Raw genomic sequence first — 22,692 nt, 5'->3', positions numbered from 1 at the left:
TAGTTCCCGCACATTCTTTCCATTTTTTTTTTTTTTTTTTTCTGTGTGAGTCAGAGTGCAGATTCTCGACAAGGCCAAAAAGAAAGAAAGCCGTCTAATTTACATGGGCACAGAGTATCCACATCTGGACAGAGTTAGACTGAGCGGGAATTACTCGCATCATTGAAATATAGGCAGAGCTTCCTTCTCTTGACCATATGAGGCATTCCCATACAATTCCATGAAAGCAAAACCTGAAAGTCTACTTCCTCTTAAAAGGGGCTGTCTCTAGCGTGATTCAACCATGACGGGAACTGACCCAAACTTACAGGAACTGACCCAGACCTGAAGATTGACCCTGAGGGGCACGTGGCCACCAGCCTCTCAGCAACCCTCTGATTCCCCGCATTACATGACTGTTGGAGAACTCTAGAACATGCCGTGTCTGGGCCAGGCTGCCCGCGTGGTCCGAGAGCTGTCCCACTTCCAAGCATGGTAGTGAGCAGCAGATGCCGGGAAAGCTGGATGGAAACCATTGATAGCAGCAGGCCCTATGCTGGAGGGATCTTGTGCACATTAACGCCAGCTCTGACCGGCGTGGTTTCAGTTCTAATTAAGTGTGGAGGAAGGGAATATGAGCATCAGATCCCTGGGCACTGGGGAAGAGACTTTCTGAAGAGATGGTGTTGGCACCAGGGGAAGGGAAATAGCCGCCTTTCCCAGGGAGGCTGGGTCTCCCCAATACCTCCTTACTGGCATCAGAGGGAGAACCACACACATTTCACAATGGAGCGGATACCTTCACTGCTGTGTAGACGGTAGTAATACTGGTAACGACCTTCATGAGGACACCAGTAGGCAACTATAGAAGATGATGTTGTCAGAGGGCTAACAAGGCAGCAAAGAAATACCACTTTATGGACTTGTTCTCGAAACGACTCATGGGAGTGTTAAGATGATGCTCAGCTCCATGGATTAGCTGCACCCCACTTTCTCCGCATTCAATTGGTCTCAGGGGACATCTGGCAGGGTTGTAGGCATTTGGCCTTGATGTCTCCATCCTTTCCTGGGTCGCCTGACAGCCTCCTGAAGCAGCAGGGCAGTATTACTGCCTTGATGGTTGGCTCTGTCAGAGTTCCTTCTAAGGAGGGTATAGAACTCGATTGAGGAAAGGTTCTTGTTTGTGACAAAAGTGAGACTCTGAGGCATGGTTTCACAGTGCTGAAGGGCAGGGAAGAGAGAGGAAGCCCGCTTTACATGGGATATGGGCTGGGGAGCCTGAGTGGCTCAGTCATTAAGTATCCTACTCCTGGTTTCAGCTCAGGTCCTGATCTCAGGGTCATAAGATGGAGCCCCGCGTCCAGCGCGGTCCTCAGCTTGGCTTCTCCTTGAGCTTCTCTCCCTCCCCTCCCCCTCCCCTCACGTTCTTTCCCTCTCTAAAATAAATAAATAAATTGTTACACCAGATATGGGCTGACAAATAAGTGAGTGAGAGGGAGAAGGCGGGTGGAGAGGGGGCGAGTGAGCAAAGACAGCGAGTGGAGCCTGGACGAAGTCCCAGCACTGTGACTGTCGTGGCGGAGGGAGACAAGAACAGAGACACCTGCCATTCGGCTGGAGGTTGAGTGTACCGCGGGAATGGAAATCTTGCTTCCCAAAGCCATGGCTTCAGTAAGCGGACCTGCACAAATGTAAATTACTCGGTGCGTGAATTTGGGGGATCAAGGAACTGAGGCGGTGTGCAGAAATGACGAGTGGGAAGACACCGCATCAGCTGAGGAAGCAGGAATGCGGAGGCAGAGATACAGTAAAGGCCTTTCGGTGAATTCTGATCTCCTCTCCTTCTTTTTCATATCTTAAAACAAAACAAAACAAAAACTCAAAAAACTCAGCCTGCTGAGTTTTAGTTGGGAACATCCTCATCCTTGTAGAGAACACATTTCTAAGCCTTTTTTTGACATTGCACACATGTGTGTCATAAGGGAGCCAGCCGATGTGGTAGAGACGTATGGTTGACTTCCAGGTTGTGTCTTTGGAAGGAACGAATGTGAACTTCCCTGATTCTTTCCCCATTTTTTTGCTGGCTGGTAAGTGAGGGAGCAGCCACCTTGGACCCAGATGGGGCAGTCCCATGTTGAGGACAGTGAAGCTGTCATACCTGTCCTGGTTTGCCAATGTCTGGATTGTTGTCCTTGAGAAGAATCTTATCTGAGATGTCATAAATTGCAAAGCACTATTACTTTACAGAGTCTTAAGAAGAAAACACATGATCAATTAAGCTACAACAAGGTGTTAAGATGCTATTGATTACAAGACACAGTCCCATTTTAGAAGTGTTCAAAAGTAAAAAAAAAAAAAGAACAAAAGTATTTTAAAACCATTAACATGTAGTATATATGTCTTGTTCAAGCCACTGCGCTGTGGGTTTTCTTGTGACAGTAGCTTATACCGTATCCTACTTAACAAAGAATTTGCGATCAGCCCTGGAGTGTTACCATAACAAAACCACAAAATAAGTTCTGGGTAGCAGGAAGCAAAGAAAAACACTGCAAATTGGAAATCTGGTGTCTTGTTGTACCATGGCAAAATATTTGGAAAAACTGTCTGCAATGAAGTCTTGGAAGGCAAAATGTATGGTGCTAGATCCAGAAACTTTTGGGAAACTGGTTGGGAAAGCTGGAACATTCATGTGTTCTAGAAGCTCCTTGACACTTTTAGATTGATGACTTCAGGCTAATGACAAGAGGAGACTCCTATTCTAAAGGGGGTACTTCAATAATGTTAGAGACCCAAGACCTTCCCAGTTACTTCCCACTAACACTTCTGGTCCAGAGAGTGGAAGCTAAGTTGGAAGCAAAAATTAGATGAAGAATATTGTCTTCCTACTCAAAGCTATTGTTTCAGATAATCCCAAGGGAACTACAGTGAATCAGAAGGATGGGAAGAGAGAGAGGGAGGGAAGGAGGAAGGGGGAAAATAAAGAGGAATAAATATAAGATTAGTTAAAAAAAAAAACAACTCTATTTGGATAAGCTCTTTGGCTGTAGCTACACCCACATGTAATCAACTGGAACCAAATAGAAGCCTGTAAATCTTCCATTCCTAAAACCCCCAAATATGTCCCAAGCAAGCAGCACCCCCCAAAAGCTGTATGGGTCCCAAGGAAGATCTCTCCAACACTTACTTCAGATGTGCCAAGCGAGAAGAATGGAGAAGGAAGAAGGTCTCCATGGACAGAGGCAGGATTGAATCAAGGAGATTTGTTCAGTCAGAGGAGAAGAATTTTGGTCACTGCTGTGGGCAAGTGAGCGCTGTCTTTTCCCATCTTCCCTTTTCCTACTGGGAGTTTTACCCTGCAGTACCTCTGCCATTTGGTCCCCACCCTTGTGCAGCGGGCGTGTATGTGGGCGGGGGCAGAGAGCGCTCCACTAGGCCCCAGACTATGGAGAACACTGCTCCGCTCTGGGGAGTCCAGGCTTGGAGCTGGATACAGGGCCCCGACGGGACGTGGGCTCGAACCCCTCAGGGATGAGGCAAGTCTGTTTCATGCCACTGTGGGAAGAAGGTGTGAGTGGATCTTTGAGCTGCTGGAGAGGGGGCAGTGGTGGAGACTATGGGAACTCTCCAGCATCTGTCTTTGCCCCGACTTTATGGATAGAATTTCCTTTTCGTGGTTAGAGCTGTGGTGGCCCAGTTCATGACTCCAATGCCAAGTGTCTTTTGCATTGTGCAGCGTGCTAAGTTCCAGGCCATGAGATGTGGGCAGACAAGATGTGTGCCACTCCTGGCATGTGCCTTGGTCAGGTGTGGGCATGTGCTCTGTTCCCCTCTCCTCCCCCTGAAGTCTGGGGGACAGGTGTGGCCGGAGCTGGACCAGTTTTCTGGTCTGCCAGCCTCCGCACCATTACTGAGAGAGAGTAGCCTCTGACTTTGTTGAACTTTAAGTCATAAAAGCAGTAACCCAAGCGTGCCTAACCCATGAACTCAAGAGATCTCATGGAAGGCTTCTGAATTAGGGATCCCAGTCAAACTTATCTACATCTCAAGGGGCAGGAGAGAAGATAAGATCCAGATCTGTGGGCCGTCCACTTCCCAGAACAGGCCAGAAAACCTAGATAGGAAGTGGAAAGGCTAATATTTCCCCAGCAGCCAAACGCCAGCTCTCTCTCTGCCCAAAGATGTGGGTAATTTTTATATGGTCCCTCTTTGACACTATTGCCTCTAAGCCAATATTTTACTTCTGTCAGGGCAAAGAAGAGAGACCAAAACACTTTTATTTTTTCCCTCCAAACAAGAAAATGAATCCGATCACTTTTAAACCAAGAAAATGCAAAAGAAACTTCTTTCTAAATTTGTCAGTCAGTAGACTAAACTGGGAAAGTTCTGTTATGGGTTTCTTGAGAGAGATTATGCAAGCCAATCATTAACATTGCCCGGGATTCTGCAAGAGTCCCAAGATTCTTCAAGATTGCTCGGGTGCCATCTTCCTATGTAAGTGCCCCGGGTGCTGTGGCCAGGAGTAAATGGACAATAGAACTTGCTCTGTAGCCTCTAGCCAGGCTGCCAGAAGCTTTGATGAAGGGCAACTAAGCAGACGGACATTAAACAAATGCTGAGCCAATCGCTTATTTCCCCAACTCCCTCATGAAAATATGGACGTTTTACATCCAAAGGAGTCTGGACCAATCGCTGGGATCCCTTTAGGTTCAGGAATGATTGAACCAATCTCCCAGGCAGGGGTGGCCGTGGGGCTGGAGGGCAGCTTCCAGCGCTCCCACCTGCTGTCCCATGTCCTGTGCTGTCTTGAGAACCTGCACTGGGGACCTGTCAGGGGGAGGCTCCCACAACGTCGTGCTCCCAGTGGGGTTTTTCATCAGATAGCTCAGGGAGCTCAGAGCTGAAGCCTTCATATACCCACTCGTTGTTGTATAAATCGGGGCATGCAGAGGTTGACTAACTAACTGGCCCCTGGTAACACAGCTAGTAAAGGCCAGGGACAAGATTCAGACCCAAGGAGGTGGTTGCCTCAAGATTTGGTTGGAGGGAGAGCCCACACTTTGAACCACCACGCTCTACACCACTGAGACAGTGATCTGCTGGGACACTGTCTGCAGTCTCATCTCGGATGGGGGTCAAAGTCTTCGCCAGGTCTTCTAAGAATGGACCCCACATTTAGAAGCTGATTCTAAGTATGATCCCCAGGGTTCGGGAATCTCCCATAAACAGGAATGGTTGCTGAAGGGGATTGAAAAAAACTCTCTGTTTTCTTTAGAACAAGAACCTCCAAGTTACATGGGAAAGCACCACATGATTTTTGTGAATTGAAGTCAATTTGGCACCAGCAGAAATAACCTTAGGAACAAAGTTTGTATACAGTATGTTCTTACGGAAACCGCATGGGAACGCAGAGTAAACTGTTAAAGATAGACCCTTCTTTCTGGGGCTGCGTTAGCTGTCTCTGGGTGGGGACAGCAAATTGCTTCGTTTATAAGCTTTGTACATCAAAAACTAGATCTGCTTACACTTTAAAACCAAAAGGAGGAGAAAGACTTATTTTTAGCTATCTGAAATTTAAACCAAACTCAACGTTGACATATGGATGTTTCAGGCGGCAAAATGTCAGAAGATTTCTCAGAGATGACACGAGACAATGTCTGATTGCAGCTGTAGAGGTTCTTTTCTTGTAACCGGTTTAATAGCTACGGGGCCACTGGGCTAAAGATACTGGGTTTCTCAGAATTTGGGCAGGCTGCCAGGGATTGGAGTTGTCATGTGGGAACCCAGTTCAGTCCCATGAGAATGAGAATATCAGTCGGAGAAAGAATTTTTGGTGTTGTGGGTGGGTCCGTTGTGTGGCCAAAGGGCTCTATCCTTGTAAAAGGTTTAATTTTTTAAAAATTTTATGTGTGTGCATGTGTATGTGTGTTACAGATATGATACTTAATCACTTATGTAAATTCAAAAAAATCTTAATCTAAAGAAATTCATCCCCTCCTCAAATAACCACTCCACATTTTGGGGTAGACCTTTCTACCTCGATAGATCTATAAATATTGACTAGATGAATAGATTCGAGATACAGATTGTTATGTAGACATATCCATCTGTAGATTATTTTTATTCTATAAAATATGAGCTGAAACCATCCATACAACTGGGGAGCCTGCCTTTCTTCTATTTTGATGTTTTCCAATGTGATATTTCACGGAGCATTTTTCCATGCCATTGAGTATCTCTCAGCGCCATTACTTTTATTTGTATCCCATTTCAGTTCACACATGTCCTGCACTTTACTCAACCCAGACCTGTCATGATAGAGGTCCCCTGAAGATCAGCGTGCCCTAATCCTTGGGATCTGTGACTGTGACACGACTCCACAAAAGGAATTTTACAGATGGAATGAAGGTTGCCAGTTTTCAGGGAGGGGGATTATCCTGGGTTGTCAGCAGGCCCAATGTAATCATATGGGTAGTTCCCGGCCCAAGAGGAAGGCAGTGGCCCAGGTCACAGAGATTGGGGGAGGAGGGGGTTTGCGGGGTGGGGGGGTGGATGGGGTGGGCATAGCGAGGAGTGGTTCTGTGGCTCAGAACATGGAGGACGGGAACCATGGACCCGCAGATGTGAGTGGTTTCTAGAATCTGCGAGTGCCCTTAGCTGAAATCCAGCAAGAAAATGAGGAGCTCAGTTTTGCTATGGCAAGGAAACTGGGACCGATGCTCCCCTATGACCACTAGGAGAGAGTACAACCCCATTGATACCTTGACCTTAGCTCAGTGAGACTCCAAGTGGAGATCCTGCCCAGCCCGCTGGATATACACAACTGAGATAATGAACTTGGGTTGTTGTAGCCCCAGAGCCGGTTGTAATATGTTAATTATAAGAGCAATAGAAAACTAATGCACCTGTTGTTGGGTTTCTATGACATTTTCAATGTTTCCTTGAGGAAATAATGCCATAATGAACATCTTTGTAGCTACAACTTGGTGTGTCTCTTTGGCTATTTCTCTAAGATAAGTTTATTTAAGGGGAGCCCCTGGGTCAGCCGTATATGAAAATTTCAGGCTTTTGATGTGTGGTCCATTGTCAGATTTAAAGAGCATGATCTTCAGATTGGGACAAAGAACTAAGGAGGGCCACCGTACCTTTCTTTCAGCTATGGGTTCTGGTCATTGGTTTCCATAGTGTGTACAAGTAACTATCTTCCTTGAAGCTGGGTACAGTGCCTTTGTGTTTTCTACATTGATTGAAATATTCCTATGTTAGTGGAATCATTACCAGCTCAAGAGCTGTTTGAGAAGCTCTCTATAGTGAAACTGCTCCCTAAAATTTGGAACATTAGTCTAAGTGCATCAGATGACTCTTCGAATCAAAATGGAATTTGCTGTGCTCTTCAAATACCACTTGTGCTGGCATTAGGGAAGGGGGGGGGGTAGGTCGAATACCTATTACTGGGCAAACAACTAGAAGTGTGTTTGTTTTATGGGTTCTTTCCATATATATTAGTCAGAGTTGGTCAGAGGCTAACTACCTCTTTTACGAGCCTCAAGGGTGTCTGTGCTCAAATACACATAACACATCAGAACTGAGAATTGTTGCTTGAGGGGCACCTGGGTGGCTCAGTCAGTTAAGCATCTGCCTTCTGCTCGGGTCATGATCCCGGGGTCTTGGGATTAAGTCCTGTATCCGTCTCCTTGCTCAATGGGGAGCCTGCTTCTCTCTCTCTGCCCCCCTCAAATAAATAAATAAATAAATAAATAAAATTTAAAAAAAAAAAGGAAAGAATTGTTGCTTGGGAGGTTGCTGATAGAGGCAAATCATTTAAGAAAAAGTGTCACCCTCGCTGACTGGGTGTCACTTTCGCTGTGTCCCCAGCTCTATGCAAGTCCCCATCTTTCATGCTTAGGATGGCTTACAGTTTGAAACAACATCAGGTTTCAGATAATGTAGTTCACATTTTGGCTGTTTATTCTTCTCTGAAGCTAAGCACCGATCACAGTTTTTTTGTTTGTTTGTTTGTTTGTTTTTTATTCAAAACACATGGGGATAAACCCTGAGGCCTACTCAGTGATAGTCATGTCTGAAATAATGAATGATAAATAAGTAGCCACATTAAGAAATTTCACTTTACAAAAGGACCCAATTCAGTGTCTTTATTTTTTTTTTCAAGAAGATTTTATTTATTTACTTGTCAGAGAGAAGGAACACAAGCAGGGCGAGCGGTAGGCAGAGGGAGAAGGAGAGCAGGCTCCCTGCTGAGCAGAGAGTCTGATGCAGGGCTCCATCCCAGGACCCTGAGATCATGACCTGAGCCGAAGGCAGACACTTAACCGACTGAGCCACCCAGGCGCCCCTCAGTGTTCTTTTAAATACTAAGTCTCTGGGGATCTAACATCACACTTAGTTTGCAGAACTCAGAAGTATACATCAGTAATGTATGGTAGGGGTACATCTCTCTTTTTCTCTCTCTGTCTTTATTTCTGTCTGTCTTTCTGTGTGTGTGCACACGCAAGGACAGAGGTGTGTGTGTGTGTGTGTGTGTGTGTGTGTGTGTGTGATTTTTCAGTTTGCATGATGTAGACCAATTATTGCTTTTTGCTAATCAGAAACTCCATCAACGGTGAATCTCCTTTCTTAAAATTGGGACTCTAGTCAGTGACTGTGGAGACAGTACCATTAGCAAGTTGAGATGTAGAAAGGCAGTCCAGTAGAATGGAACGGTTTTGAATTCTACTTCCCTGACATATAACAGATGTGTTTCTTAGGGGTATTTTCTTTAAACTCTCTGAGCCTCAGTTTACTGCTTTCTAAAATGGAGACAGTATTCATCTTGCAGAAAGTTTATTACTTAGCTCAATGCTTGGTACAGATTTGGGGTTCAGTGAAGAAGGACATGTTAGTTTTCTATTATTTCATAGTAATATTCAGGTGCAGGGGGCCAAATCTGTATTTCTTTTTGGATCCAAGACATGATGGCTGGAATGGCTTACGTGTAGAAGGAAGAATATAATAAATGACAGATGAATTAATAAGAGAAATGTGGGGTTTCTCTTTACTTCATCCTATATTCTTGTCAGCCAGCGTGTGAAGTTACTCTAATGGAAGTTTATTAGATAGATCAAGCCTTCTTTCATACTTTCATATAACTTCATAAATAGTTGCTGGGGAGCACCTGGGTGACTCAGTTGGTGGGTATTGCACTCTTGGCTACAGCTCAGGTCATGATCTCAGGATCATGAGAGTGAGCCCCAGGCTGGGCTCCATGCTCTGTGGAGAGTCTGCTTGAGATTCTCTCTCCCTTAGCCCCTCCCCCCACATGCATTCTCTCTCTTAAAAAAAATCTTTAAAAAACCCTTATTTGTTTCCTTATTTATGAACACTCTCAATTAAACACATAACTTTCCCATAAATATACAATCTTAATGCATCTAATAAACTTTCTTCTCCATGAAAGAGCACTTTTAATTGGATATTTGAAATTAGAGTGTCATTTGAATCCAAACAGTATTGTCCTGTTCAAAAGTCTTCAGTGATCTCCCATGTTTTGTAGCCTAAATCTATACCATTTTTTTCCTGACTTTTCCTCAGTACTTAACTCTTACCATATATTTTTTTTATAATGCCAATAAGCTATAAGCTATTTTTTGTTGATCTCAAGTTGGTCTATACAACATCCAAATGCATTAATGTTCTAGTGAACCTCTCTTATTTTGTCTTTTCAATAATGTCCAACAATAGCCAGTTATATGGCCTCGTTGCCTAAATCTATGGTAAGCATGTAGCCCAGATGTGACTGATCAGTGTGTCTTATCCTCCTGACCCCAGGGATTGGTTCAGGCATGGCACTTGGGCAAATAACCAAGATGGTCCAATCAGAGGCAATCTTGAGATGCCTTCCAGGGCCATGGAGGAGAGAGAGAATGCGAGCCTACAGCCAATGTTAGTTGTTGTTATTATTATTTTTTTTATTTGCAACATTTCAGAGCCTTCCTGAATACAAAGTCAAAACAGGGAAAAGCAGAACTGACAGACGGAGAAAAATACTGTTCTGGTGGTGGCAGGTGAATCCCTAAAGATGGACCCCTGTACTTTTCAGTGACATGAGCCAAGGAATTCCCTCTCCATCCTGAGCCAATCTGAGTTAGATATTCTGACCAACACAAATGCTTTCTTGCTGGAAACCATGGTTCTCACTTCCCAGATCCTCTCTCTCTCAACTTCTTTACTTGCTAAGGAACTACCTTCTTTGAAGTCTTCATTTAAGTTCCAGCTCCTTGATGATGATGTGTTAGCCAACGACCCAGGGACACTCTTCTTGTAACCAGTTGAGAATTAGCACATATGTCTTTGGACAGTCATTCAGCTCTTTGAGAGTACATTCTGCTTCCTGAGCATTCCAGTATCTTGCATGTTTTTCAGTGAGTGTTGATTAAGATGACAGTGGAATGGAAACACCAGTATGCATCTTTTCTTAAATCCTGGCTTGAGGAATTAGGCTAGAGAACACAGACAGGCCCCCTTCTCTTCCATTTACTTTTTTTCTCAGCCAAATGCCTGAAAAGAAGAAAAAAAACCAGAGTTTAGTTACAAAGTCCTTCTACACATTCATAAGAACTATTATTATTTCTGTGGGCTCAGTCCACTGAGGTGAGATAACCCATCTTTTTGGGTCAATAGGTCACCTGAGCAGTAGGCCAAGAAAATTGTCCAGACACTGCAATTAGTTGAGGACAAACAAAAAGCTCTTATTATTTCTGAATGTCATGCCAAGACAATCTAGTGATACATGGACTCAAATATAAATCAATATATTATTATATTTTACATAATATGTTCCATTTTGTCCCTAAAGTTCAGCTCTCTAGAACGTTCTGTTGCAACCATGCTTCTGTCCCGAGGAGCCTCTCTGTGGTCCTGAGGCACTGCAGGTCTGAAATGGTCAGATAGCTCTTGGTCACCAAAGTATCGGTGCCCAGAGCCTATGGAGAAGGAGCAAAATTTGCAGTAACCCCATTTTGGGGGTATATGGATGCCTTTCATTGTGTAGACTATTGAGATAAGAGAAGAACTAGTTTTTATTTTTGTTTTTTTGTTTTTCTAAAATCTCCAGGTGCTTTGCCTTTCCTTTAGCATCAATTGATTAAAAAAAAAAAAAAAAAAAAAAACAGCCTCGGAGATCATCATCAGTAATACAGACAGAGACAGTCAGTGATCCAGTAAATTCCAACTGGGTGTGTCATCAAAAAGAATATGGGAGCAGAAGGGGTTTAAAAGTATTGGTTTTGCTTGTTACCATCAATATGACACAGATTCATTCATTAGTCATTTGCTTCTACAATTGTCACTTTTCAATCCCTCCCACCTGCCACCCCATTGGTTATTAAAACCTGATCATGTTGTCTTTGAGACATCACTCCTCTGTCCCTCTGTCCTCATTCTCATTGTCACTGGACTAGCTTTGGTCTCACTTAAACTACTGTCCCCTTAACTGGTCTTCTTTCCTTCGTGTTCTTTTTTCAATTCTTTCTTCATACTGACAAGTTTATTTTGTTAGAACAATGAGAGGATATATGGCCTCAAACCTTCTAAAGGTTCTTTATCTTTTATTTAACACATTCCAAACTCCTGGTCATGGTCCTTGGTATTTTCCATGATGTGGTTCCAAGTTAACTTTCACATTTTATTTGGTTACTTTTGTCGTGTAAGGACATGGTGTAGGTTGAGCATTGTTTTCTTTACTCAGTAGACACATTTGTGACTAAGTCCTATGAATCAATGAAATATTTTGATGTCAGTGCTATCCTATCCTAGATTTTTCGAGAACTGTTATGTGATGAAGTGTTAGAGAAAAAGAAACATCAGGCTTAATCTAACAAAGAAATGTAATTCTTAAAAATACGCTATTAAATCTGCATCACTGGGCTACAAAAACAATGCAAATTTAATCAATATCCTTTGAAATAAAATGTTACCAAGCACATTGAAAACATTGCCAAAAGCATCTTCTGGTCTTGATTTTACTAATCAATTTTAATGGAAAAGTCTTTTCTCACCAAGGGTCTGTTAATATTTCCAGGAATCAGGTCCCCAAACTCTTCTTTCCTGGAAAGTATTGCTCAACTGTGCGTTTCTAATGTAACGAGCCCAGAGATTACAAGTGAAGACCAGCAGAGATAAGGAAAGCCATAGTCTGAACAATCCCAAAGTAAATAAATAAAATTAAATCATCTGTTAAAATTAAAAAGAGAGAGAGAGAGAGAGATTTTCCAGCTTGGTTAGCAGACACAAAGACAGAGGATTTAAGTAGGCTTGAAACAAACCCATCACTTTTTGCTAAACAGCAACTCGGAAGTGGAACAAGGGATTCTGGGGGTTGAGGGCAAGGAAAGAAGTTATCTTAGAAGACTACTCTTGTTTCATAGATCTCAGCAGAATAGAGTAAAATCTGCTAATCCCATCTTTTTTTTTTTTTTAAACCACGAGGATGGAGTGAACTTCTTCCATAAATGATATATATCACGTACATGCATAGCCAACTCCTCATGCCTTGCTATTAAAATCACATAACACCCTCCCTTTCCTCCAGGATCATGTATTTACACATGTCATCTCTGCTCATCTCTCACCTCTCTGTGGAAACCCAGCAGAGCAATGTTGAGGGACCCAGTCAAGGTCACAGTGTGATGAAAGTGCTGGGGAGCTGGAAAAGAACCCAAGACATCCATACAGTGCCACCCGCACGAGTTCACACGGCTGGGTAAGGCGCATTGCAATTGCATGCATGTTTAAATGATAGATCAGTGTTAAATGGTAACACATGTAGTGCTTCCCACTGAAGATATGTTCTTGGCTAAGTCTGTTGGAAAATATTATATGAAGATCTCTCCATGGCAAAAAAAAATTTTTTTTTTCGAGCAAAGTTTAAACAAAAAAGACTAAGCTCAGAAGCCCAGAATATTCCCACCCCCATTTTTCCAGGAATGGCAATGGCCCTAGCAACCTCATTTTACCAAGACTTTAAGTAGGAAGGTAGAATTGCACAGTTCTGGTATTCTTTCTAGAGAGAATCATCAAATGTAAGCAAAACCATGTCCCGAAGTAGAAAGTAATGTAACAAAGCACATTCTCCTTGGAAAGAAACAAAAACCTTTGACAACACTGTGCATTCAGGTCTCATAAATGCCTAACCAGAGCATCCCCAGCACTGGGAGATGTGTAGGAACCACAGGAGCTGACCTAGGAACCCAATCCTTTGGCAGGTTGAGAAATACTGATGTCTGCTAAAAAGCCTTTTCAGAAATGCAATAGGACTCAAGCATTTGGGGAAGGTAAAAAGGTTCCTGAGTGATCTGTTGTGGGTATAAACTAATCCATTTCTAGCATTTGTGTAGGCAAGAATCAATCTAACCATTGAGAAATGGCTGGAGAAAATCTTAAGGAGAACCAATGGGATTAACCTTCAACATCTCCCAACAGGTTAAGGTCACACGGTGGGACAGGCACTTAGTTCTCGCGGACTATCTCTTGTTTCCACATCTCTCAGCTCCCTTGTAGATAGATGGTCAATGGGTCAAAGCATTTAAAAGTTGAGGTGCTGGAACGCAGGACTGGCTCAGTCAGGAGAACATGCAACTCTTGATCTCAGGGTGGTGGGTTTAAGCCTCCCTTTGGGCATAGAGATTACTTAAATAAAATAAAATAAATATATTTTTAAAAAGGCAATGTGCTACCTTGGGCATATCTCTTCCGATGCCATGGTGACCTTGAAACTATGATTTCATAACTATTTCATGCAAGCAGATTGAGTCCTGAGCTGCCTGGAAGGACCTCGGCAAGGGCAGAGATTTTGTGGGGCAGAGAAATAGGTAAGCCAGTGAGATTTAGGGAAGTGTTTGTTTCTACAGCACAACCTATCTTATTCAGACCAATACACAGAGGATTGAAATCACTGTTGTCATCAAGGAACTTGAGTAATTATCATTAACATCTCAGTTTCTTAGGATTCAACTCGTGTCTTTCTCACTCTAAGGGCACAGGGACATAATTGTAAAATCTCAGACAATGCTTTCACATGGACAATAAAACCCTACATTTGGTATTAAATTTACATAAAAACAAATATTGGCTCTGAAATATTTGTCTGTCTCTACTGGACACATGCCTTGTTCTTTACTTGAAAATAAATTCTCAGCTGTCTCTCTATCTTGAAATTTTCTCAAATGCACTTTAATCTACTTGACATTCAGTGGACGACATTCTCTCTTTCTGATAAACTATTCATCTACTGTTCCTTTGAAAACATCCCTCCTTACCATAACAGCATTAGGGATTTTTTTTTTTTTACTAAGCTGTTAATATGACATTTCTGATGTCAGACATATTCCATTACAACAGCTATTTTATAAAATCGGGCTTTACAAGCAGAGTATTCAACCACAGGTGATCATCAAACAGAGATGGTGGTTACACGGCTTGTTTCTTTGGACCACACCCCGTGAATGCTACAAAGATGGCCCCTACGAGGAGCTACAGGGATGCACCGTGTCAAAGGTCCACACATTGCCCCAGTGGCTGAACTCTCACATCGTCCCTGTCCAAACACTGATTTGCATGCCTTTTGGGGTTTATTTCAAAATGAAATATTTAGCTTTTGAAAAAACCAGCTTCAATTTCTAGGAAATGCCCAATAGTGACCGTTAACTACTATGGTCACCAGCTGAACAATATAAGTAGATAGAATATGTGACAACTTCTTGTTCATTTGATCTTTAGTTTGCTAATTAAAATTATCACACTTTGGGAGTCTCTTTTTAAAATTCTTTTTGTATGTCATTGACATACATGTGATGTTAGTTTCAGGTATACAACATACTGGTTCAATGATTCTGTACGTTGCGCTCACCACAGCGCAGGAACCATCTGTCAGTACACACACTATTACAGAAGCGCTGATGATATTCCCTCTGCTGTGCCTTCCTCCCCGTGACTGACTTACATTTGATAACTGGATGCCAGTATCTCCCTCTCCCCTTCACCCATTTTGCCCATCCCCCCACCCCACTTCCCTCTGGCACCCATCACTTTGTTCTCTGTATGTCTCGGTCTGATTCTGTTTTTTATTCATTTGTTTTGCTTCCTGAATTCCACACATAAGTAAAATCGTAGGTTGTTTGTCTGTGTCTGACTGACTTATCTCACTTAACACAATACCTTCTAGATCTATGTGTTTTGTCACAAATGGCAAGATCTCATTTTTTTTATGGCTGAGTAATATTCCATTGTATATATACGCCACATCTTCTTTATCCATTCGTCTGTTGATGGACACTGGGGCAGCCTCCATATTTTGGCTCTCTTCAACAATGCTGCAGTAAACAGAGAGGTGAATTAGTGCTTGAATCAACGTTTTCATTTGCTGTGGGTAAATACCTGTAGTAGAATTGCTTGATTGTATGGTATTTCTATTTTTAATTTTTTAAGGAAAGTCCATACTGCCTTCCACAGTGCCTGTTTTTTAAATGACTCATCTCTTAACAAATCTTTGATTGGCACACAATGCAGCAAAGCACTAGGGGACAGAAGTTCATGGCACTGATGTTGTCCTTAGGTATAAGAAATGTTTTTGTCCATTTGTTGCATCTTTACAAGTGTCCCAGTTGAGAGTGGTGGGTAGATTTGAAACCCTGACTCCCTACTCCTTTAACACTGCCCAACCCCCCTTCAAAATATCATAACCACCCCTGTGTTGGTCTCCTTCTGGGCCAGGGATGACTAATTGGTGACATGAAGTGTGTTCTCAAACAAGGGCTGCGGGATGAGGGCATTTGCTGGGGGTCAGCCCTAAGTTTGGTGTTCCCGCTCTTTGATGTTTTTCCTTTAACTTCTCTGACCTCTGGGCTTTGATGTTTTTCCTTTAATTTCTCTGACCTGATGTCTTCATCTTAGATCCCTGTTTAACATCTCAGGATGTATTTGTCTCCCTAGACTTTCAGGCGATCATCTGCTCTGACATAGACGCAAGGCTTATTCTTTCTCTTTCTCGGACCTGGACTTCTCATCCACCATCTGTTCTGATCTTGGCGACTCGACTGAGACTCAGAGCCAGGTCTGAATCCTTGGCTGTACACTCTTCTGCTGTCTACACCCTAACCTGACCCATGGAGACAAGACAAACATAGGCGATGCAACTGGAGACTGTGGCACAGAAAGGGGAGGTCCCTGTGGATTATAGAGATGAGGGGAGATTTTGCGGGGGGGTGGGGACTTAAAGGGTGGATTAACTCCGCCTTCCCTCTTCTCATTGGTAGAAATGTTGCATGAGCCCACGTGCAGTCAAAAGGAATTTCTTCAGTATGCTGTAATATTGAAGCTCTTTGAATTCCCACCAATCTTTCTAGTTTCTGCCTATTACAGGATTTTTCTGTTATCAACTTCTTGTGCTTTGAGTTGGGCATAGGATTCTGTCCGTGTGTTCTCCCCTTCCGTCGCCCTCACTTGCTTATGCACATCTGTGCTTGCTTATTTTCCATCTTTTCAGGTCATAGTTTGTGGCCCAGAAAGCTCATCTCAGAGTTAGAGTAACCCATTCGGCCGTGTCTGCCATATTGTGTGCAACCGTCCACGTTACATACCGAACAGTGAGGTCCAGGGTGGGTCTGGTCCAGAGCACAGGAAGGATTCCAGGGCCAAGTGGCAAGCCTGTCCTGGCTCTGCCTGGTCTGATTCAGGCCTTGGAAGGGGAGGCAGAGAATTGTGCCAGGAGCTTTCTCTAAGAGCTCCTGTTCTTAGACCTGGCAGGCCTGGCTCAGTGACAGCGACATGTGTGGGGGGCAGGATATGTGCTCCTTTACCGGGGACTTTGGCAGCTGCTACAGTTGTGGGGGTGACTCCCGAGTCTTTCCATCCATGCTAGCTTCACTTGGGGGCTCCTCTCTTACCTCTCCCGGACACAGCAGCTCCCTTCTCCCAATGAGCTTTGCATAGTGTGTCTACCCAGTGTAGCGAGTAGGAGATTTTTGGAGAAATTAAGACCCTGCATCCTGTCCGGAGCTTTGGAATCGTAGTCACAGAGAATTCTATAGGGTGAAAAGTACTTTGCTCTTAAGAAAAGCATGCTAGGGGGCACCTGGGTGGCTCAGTGGGTTAAGCCTCTGCCTTCGGCTCGGGTCATGATCTCAGGGTCCTGGGATCGAGCCCCACATCTGGCTTTCTGCTCAGCAGTGAGCCTGCTTCCCTTCTCTCTGCCTGCCTCTCTGCCTACTTGTGATATCTCTCTCTCTCTGTCAAATAAATAAATAAAATCTTTAAAAAAAAAGCATGCTAAATCTTTTTATTCCCCCCCCTCATTTAGGAAACCAGATGCAGAGGTTGGGGGCTGGGAGGTAAGTGAGATAGGCTGAGCCCTTGGGCTAGGCATCCTGGGTTGGTTCGGTGTCAGTAGAGACCGACTTTGGATGGCTTCTGACAGCAGAGTGACTCAGTCAAAGCTACTCTCCATCTTTAAAATTAGCAGCGATGGAGTTACGTGTAGGAGAAAGTCTGAGACCAGGAAACAGGAGCCCAGCTGTAACTGTGAACCAGGTCCAGGTTCCTCACTTGGCTGTAAAATGAGAGCCATGGACGATGTTCCCAAAGTCCTGACTGTGGGATCAGCCTGGGATTTATGACGCGGTCTCTGGCTTCAGTGTACCTCTGAGACCACACTGTCCCTTGTTTTGTACACCCTGCTGGCAGCTGGCCCCTCGCCCTTTCAGCCTGGGTTGGCTGATATGTCCCCTTCTCTACCTTTGCCTCTGGCCCATCATGACAGAGAGCTTTTTTGTTCAACCAAAGCATAGATACCAACAGGGTCTCTGGAGGTATCCCAAGTAGATAAGGGAACTCCTCAATGGAACAGCCAGATTGCCCCGTGTTCTTGACCGATCCCCCAGGACACTCTATTTTCGGTACCACCTTCCAGTCATCAGTTTAAAAACTTCAACTGTGAAGCCTTGGGGCCTGGATGACATGGGCGATATAACCTCGCTTCTCCCCTGCGCCCCTGCTTTGTACCTCAGTTTTCTTGTCTATAAAATAAGCCAACACTATCCACCTCATACACACAGGATGAGGATCCCATGGGCAAATATTTTGTGACGGGTTTAGAATAAGACCTATTAACTATGTAGTGAGTACTTGTAAAATACCCATGGAGCCATGAAACATAGCAGGTGTGCTATTTTAAAAAGTCAATGAACAGGTCCCCAAATAAAATAAGCTATTTGGAAAATCTGGGTTGATCAAAGTCAAATACATTTTTCCCCCTTTCGTACTCAAAATACTTAGTGCAATGCTCAGCAGGGGAATTTTGTAACTTCATTGGAGCCTGTGGAATTTTTCTTAATACTTCCCAAATTGCCTTAACCGTGGAGTTGTTTTAATGGAATATGTAATACTGCCGCAGGGAGCACAGGTGTGTCTCCTGGAACACAGTTTGAGAAATGCAGCTCTGGGTACATAGACCCTGCTCCCCAGCACACGCAACTTTCATCTAAGGTCTCTTCTGCTGGCTTGGTCCTCACGCTCTCCTGTACCATCATTCCGCTCATTATACTGTCTTCTATTTATACTGTTTACATTTGTATGTGAATATACATGCCTTTCATATTTATATCCTCACTTGAGCAATTACTTCCTAATTTGAAAGATTGAGGATAGCTTAGACGGAATCCCTCTGTTTAAAGAAGCAACCAGGGGCACCTGGGTGGCTCAGTGGGTTGAACCTCTGCCTTCGGCTCTGGTCATGGTCTCAGGGTTTTGGGATCGAGCCCCATGTCGGACTTCCTGCTCAGCAGGGAGCCTACTTCCCCCTCTCTCTCAGCCTGCCTTTCTGCCTACTTGTGATCTCTCTCTGTGTGTCAAATAAATAAATAAAAATCTTTAAAAAAAAATAAATAAAAATAAAAAATAAAATAAAGAAGCAACCAAAGATTGATGTCTACTGACACTGAGTTAGCAATAGCAGCCCCAGCCCAAGGTCATGGCCCAGCTCACCTGTCTCTGCCTATCCCTGACCTGGGAGCCGGCTGCTGGCTCTGGTAAGAAGGAGATGTGTTCTCTGAGCTGCTGAGGTCATTGAGACCCATGCAGCTGTATCCATGGTGCTTAGGCTTGTGTTGTTTTTGTACAGGCTGGAAATCCTTCTCCTTATACTCCTTTTACTCCTGATATGACCTCTAAACAGCAAAATGCTCTTACCTGCCATGTGGCTCAGTATTTCACGGTCTTCTAGAGAGCCCAGTGAGCAGCTGAAAGCAGGGGGCTACATCTCCCGGGAAAGAATGTGCCCATGTGTGTGCGGACTCTGCCTGAGGACAATGAGAACCACAGGGATTGGGTTAGGAATTAGAGCCTCCTGGGACCAGGACCTTGGGGGCCCCTTATTACCCAAACACGTCGACCCAGGAGACAGACCCTTCCCAAGCCAGACCAAGTCACCTCTTTCTCTCACCTGTCGGTGATACCTTCTGGCTCACTCTCTGGGACACCCTCCCCAGCGCCACCTTGAACTGTTTTGCCTCTGAATCTTTGCTTGAATAACCTGGTTTTCATGAGTTCTGTCAAAAATCACAGGATCTTGAGCCCAGACTCAAGAGGATGCCACATGCTTCCCCACTGCCTATGCCTTCTCTGCCGATCAGGAGATCTGGGACCCCCTCTTCTGTTGACACAAGTCTCATATGCTCTGTGTTCAGTCCACCCCTCCTTCTGTCTGTGCTCCATCCTGGCTCTTGGGGAAGACGTGATCTCCGCTCACAGAGAATAGCATATTTGAGGGCAGGGACTGTGCTGTTTTTATCCATCTCCCCAGACACATCTTAACAGGTTTGTTCCAAAAAAATTTTTTTGCTAAGTCAACTAGTGTCTGTAATGTGGTTTCCTCATTGTGTCGCAGGCAATAGACATATGTCTGCTGAGCGCTACTGAATCTGTGTTCATTGGGACTTAGTCTTCTCTAAGCGTTTGTGGGCAGAGGTGATTTTTCTTCGTCTCCTAAGCTCACTAGCTGTGAAACAGTGTGTACAGCATAAGAATGGCATCCAAGTCCCTCCACGTCTGGGCTCATTATACCTTCAAGCTCATGGAGAGACGGGGTGTAAACTCTCCAAATTCTCTTTGACAAATGACTGGAAGTAAAGTGAGGTTTCTGGCCCTCTGTGTGGTTCACATTCCGCGCTGGGTCATTCTTTGCTGTGGCTAGCTGTTCTATGCGGGATTTTAGGACCCTCCCTGTCTCTACCGGGCGGAGTCAGTAGAACCATGCTCCCCATCCCCGCCCCGGAGAGAACAGTAACCCGGGTCGTCTGGGGACATTGTGAGCTGTGGAGGACACAATCACTCCTGGTTGAGAACCGGTGATCTAGAGGTTTTTCTAGGAACTTAGGAGGTATCTCCCTCGTCTGGAATCCACAACAAATGAACGTGGCCAGGGTTAGGCAAATGCTTTCTCAAAAAGCAAGAGTAAGCAGTGCGTGGTCTAGGTCTCACTGGTGGAGTCAGAAATAGATCACAGCATGGGGGATGTCGGCGTAAACCAAAGAAAACCGAGAGGTAGTTAGATCGGTGCTGTTCAAAGCTGTCCCTGAACCACATCTTTCAGAGAAAGGATAGAACATGGAGTTTCCTGGGCCTTTCTCTGGATTCGCTATAATGAAATTTAGATTGTTAACAATTTCCAATGGGATTCTTAGGTACCCCCAATTTAAGAATGACTTCATTAGACAATGCTGCTTATTTCTTTCTTTATCTTTTAAGACATTCTTTATTTTTAAATAAATAGACATGGTGTATTAATAGCACACACGTGCACGTGCGCGCACACGCACACACACACACACACACACACAACACTGGGCTTTGATATAATAAAAAGTAGTGTACCTTACCTTTGTTTTCTCTTTTCCACTTGAAACTTAACTGCCTCCTAAACCCTAACACAATCCATATGTTCGTGGGAAAAAAAAAATAACACCCCCCCCCGCCGCCGAATGTGAGGCTGTTCGGGCACACTTGGTTGAATCTGTCCAATCCTGAGACTGGGGTGAGGGGGGATTTGGTCCACATTGCTTTTTCAGGGCCGTGGGGGCACCCAGAACACGCATTGCCCCGTTTTCCGCTCTGCTCGGTCTGTGCTGTTTCTTCCCGACCAGGAGGAGGTATTTTGGAAACTTAGAAGGAGACATAAAAAGGAAGGCAAGCTCAGATAAGTTGCTTTTTGGCAAAAGAATACGATAAAATGCACTGTAATTGTTACTAAATGAGTTACCTTATCTGATTCAGAGCAGTGTTTTTATAAGCAAAGCCCTAAACTCTTCACCCCCAGCCCCCACTGGGTATACTGAAATTAAAGTCCCCGCAGCTCGGAAGCTAATGAACACATTCATTTTGGTGCCGAGACTACGTGCTGTTGGCGGCCTTCAAAACCTTCCCCCACCTGGCAACAGGGCTCGGACATCAGGAGATCTGCAACGTCTTGCTCATTGCAATTTAGGGCTGTACCATGTCGTGGACCCTACAGTTTGGCACCAAAAGGCATTTGGCTATCGATCTGTGCACTAAGCTACATGGAGGGTTTTCCTAGGGTTCATGACAGATTGGGAGCAGGAAGGTATCCGGACAAGGCACGGACCCCTAGAAAGAGCTCATTCAGTGTCCCTGCTTCCTAGAATCAAGATACTTAGTACACCGGAGCCTGTGTGCCTAACAGGGAAAACAGACAATGATGCCAGGGGAGATCTTTATTGAAAAGATGGACTGAGGGTGCCTGGGTGGCTCAGTGGGTTAAGCCTCTGCCTTCGGCTCAGGTCATGATCCCAGGGTCCTGGGATCGAGCCCCACATTGGGCTCTCTGCTCAGCAGGGAACCTGCTTCCCTTCCTCTCTCTCTGCCTGCCTCTCTGCCTACTTGTGATCTCTGTCAGTCAAATAAATAAATAAAATCTTAAAAAATAAAAAAATAAAAGACTGACCTAGTGTTGCATTAGAACCGTGTCTCTGGCTCAAAAACAACTCCATCATCGCCACTGCTGAGCCCCACAGGTCGAAATGTAAACACAGCTACATTCAGGAATGTGACACCACCAGAGGCCTTCCCTGACTTTCTGGCCACAGTCTCTCAGATTTACGTTTCTAGAGCCTTCCTTTCTTGCTGTATTAGCACACTTGTTCCTATTTGCTGAGCAGTTAGGCTGGTGTCTGTGTGTTTGCTGCTTACAGGGTCATAGATAAAAGACCACATGGGGACCTAGAGACCCAATGGCAGAGGGACAAAGTTTTCACAGACATTTGCCAAATGCTCCTTCCTTGTGCTGTTGCTTGAGACTAGAGACTAGAGGGATCGCTCTTGTGAGCCAGGCTCGCCTAGCATTCGGGCATCCTACAATTGTGTACATTTCTTCAGGAAAAGGGAAAGGAAAATGGTAGGGTGGGGTTGGGGAGGGTGGTTTGTCTTTCAGTGTTTTGGTTGGAGAAACAGGGAGATGGTGTTTTATTCATAGGCAAATTCTTCCAGCAAATCTTTTGAAAGCTGGTAGGATTTTATAGATCTTCTCTACCACTCCATTCCCTCTATGTTAGCCTTGTCCCCAAATCAGAAAGTGTCCTCGGGAGATAGAATGGTGGGTCTCAATCCTTTGCCCACACTCTTTGCTGTGTGGCTTGGCCGCCCCCCCCCCCACAA

General features: G+C 44.4%; 2 long non-coding RNA genes across 2 annotated transcripts in view; one reads left to right on the top strand and one right to left on the bottom strand.

The window, feature by feature from the left end:
• LOC116573365 overlaps window positions 1-22,692 on the top strand; it is a 374,338-nt gene that overhangs the window by 128,555 nt on the left and 223,091 nt on the right. The gene's annotated exons all lie outside the window — the stretch shown is intronic.
• LOC116573369 lies at window positions 15,176-21,181 on the bottom strand. Its single transcript, XR_004278742.1, has 3 exons — window positions 20,901-21,181; window positions 19,213-19,322; window positions 15,176-15,341 (listed from the first exon to the last, which is right to left on the bottom strand). It is a non-coding gene; the product is annotated as an uncharacterized LOC116573369 (long non-coding RNA).

This window comes from Mustela erminea, chromosome 14 (genome assembly GCF_009829155.1).
Source record: "Mustela erminea isolate mMusErm1 chromosome 14, mMusErm1.Pri, whole genome shotgun sequence".
In the NCBI taxonomy this organism is placed as follows: Eukaryota; Metazoa; Chordata; class Mammalia; order Carnivora; family Mustelidae; genus Mustela; species Mustela erminea.
Note: the sequence above shows the minus strand (reverse complement) of the source record. Positions and strands in the feature narration are given on the sequence as shown.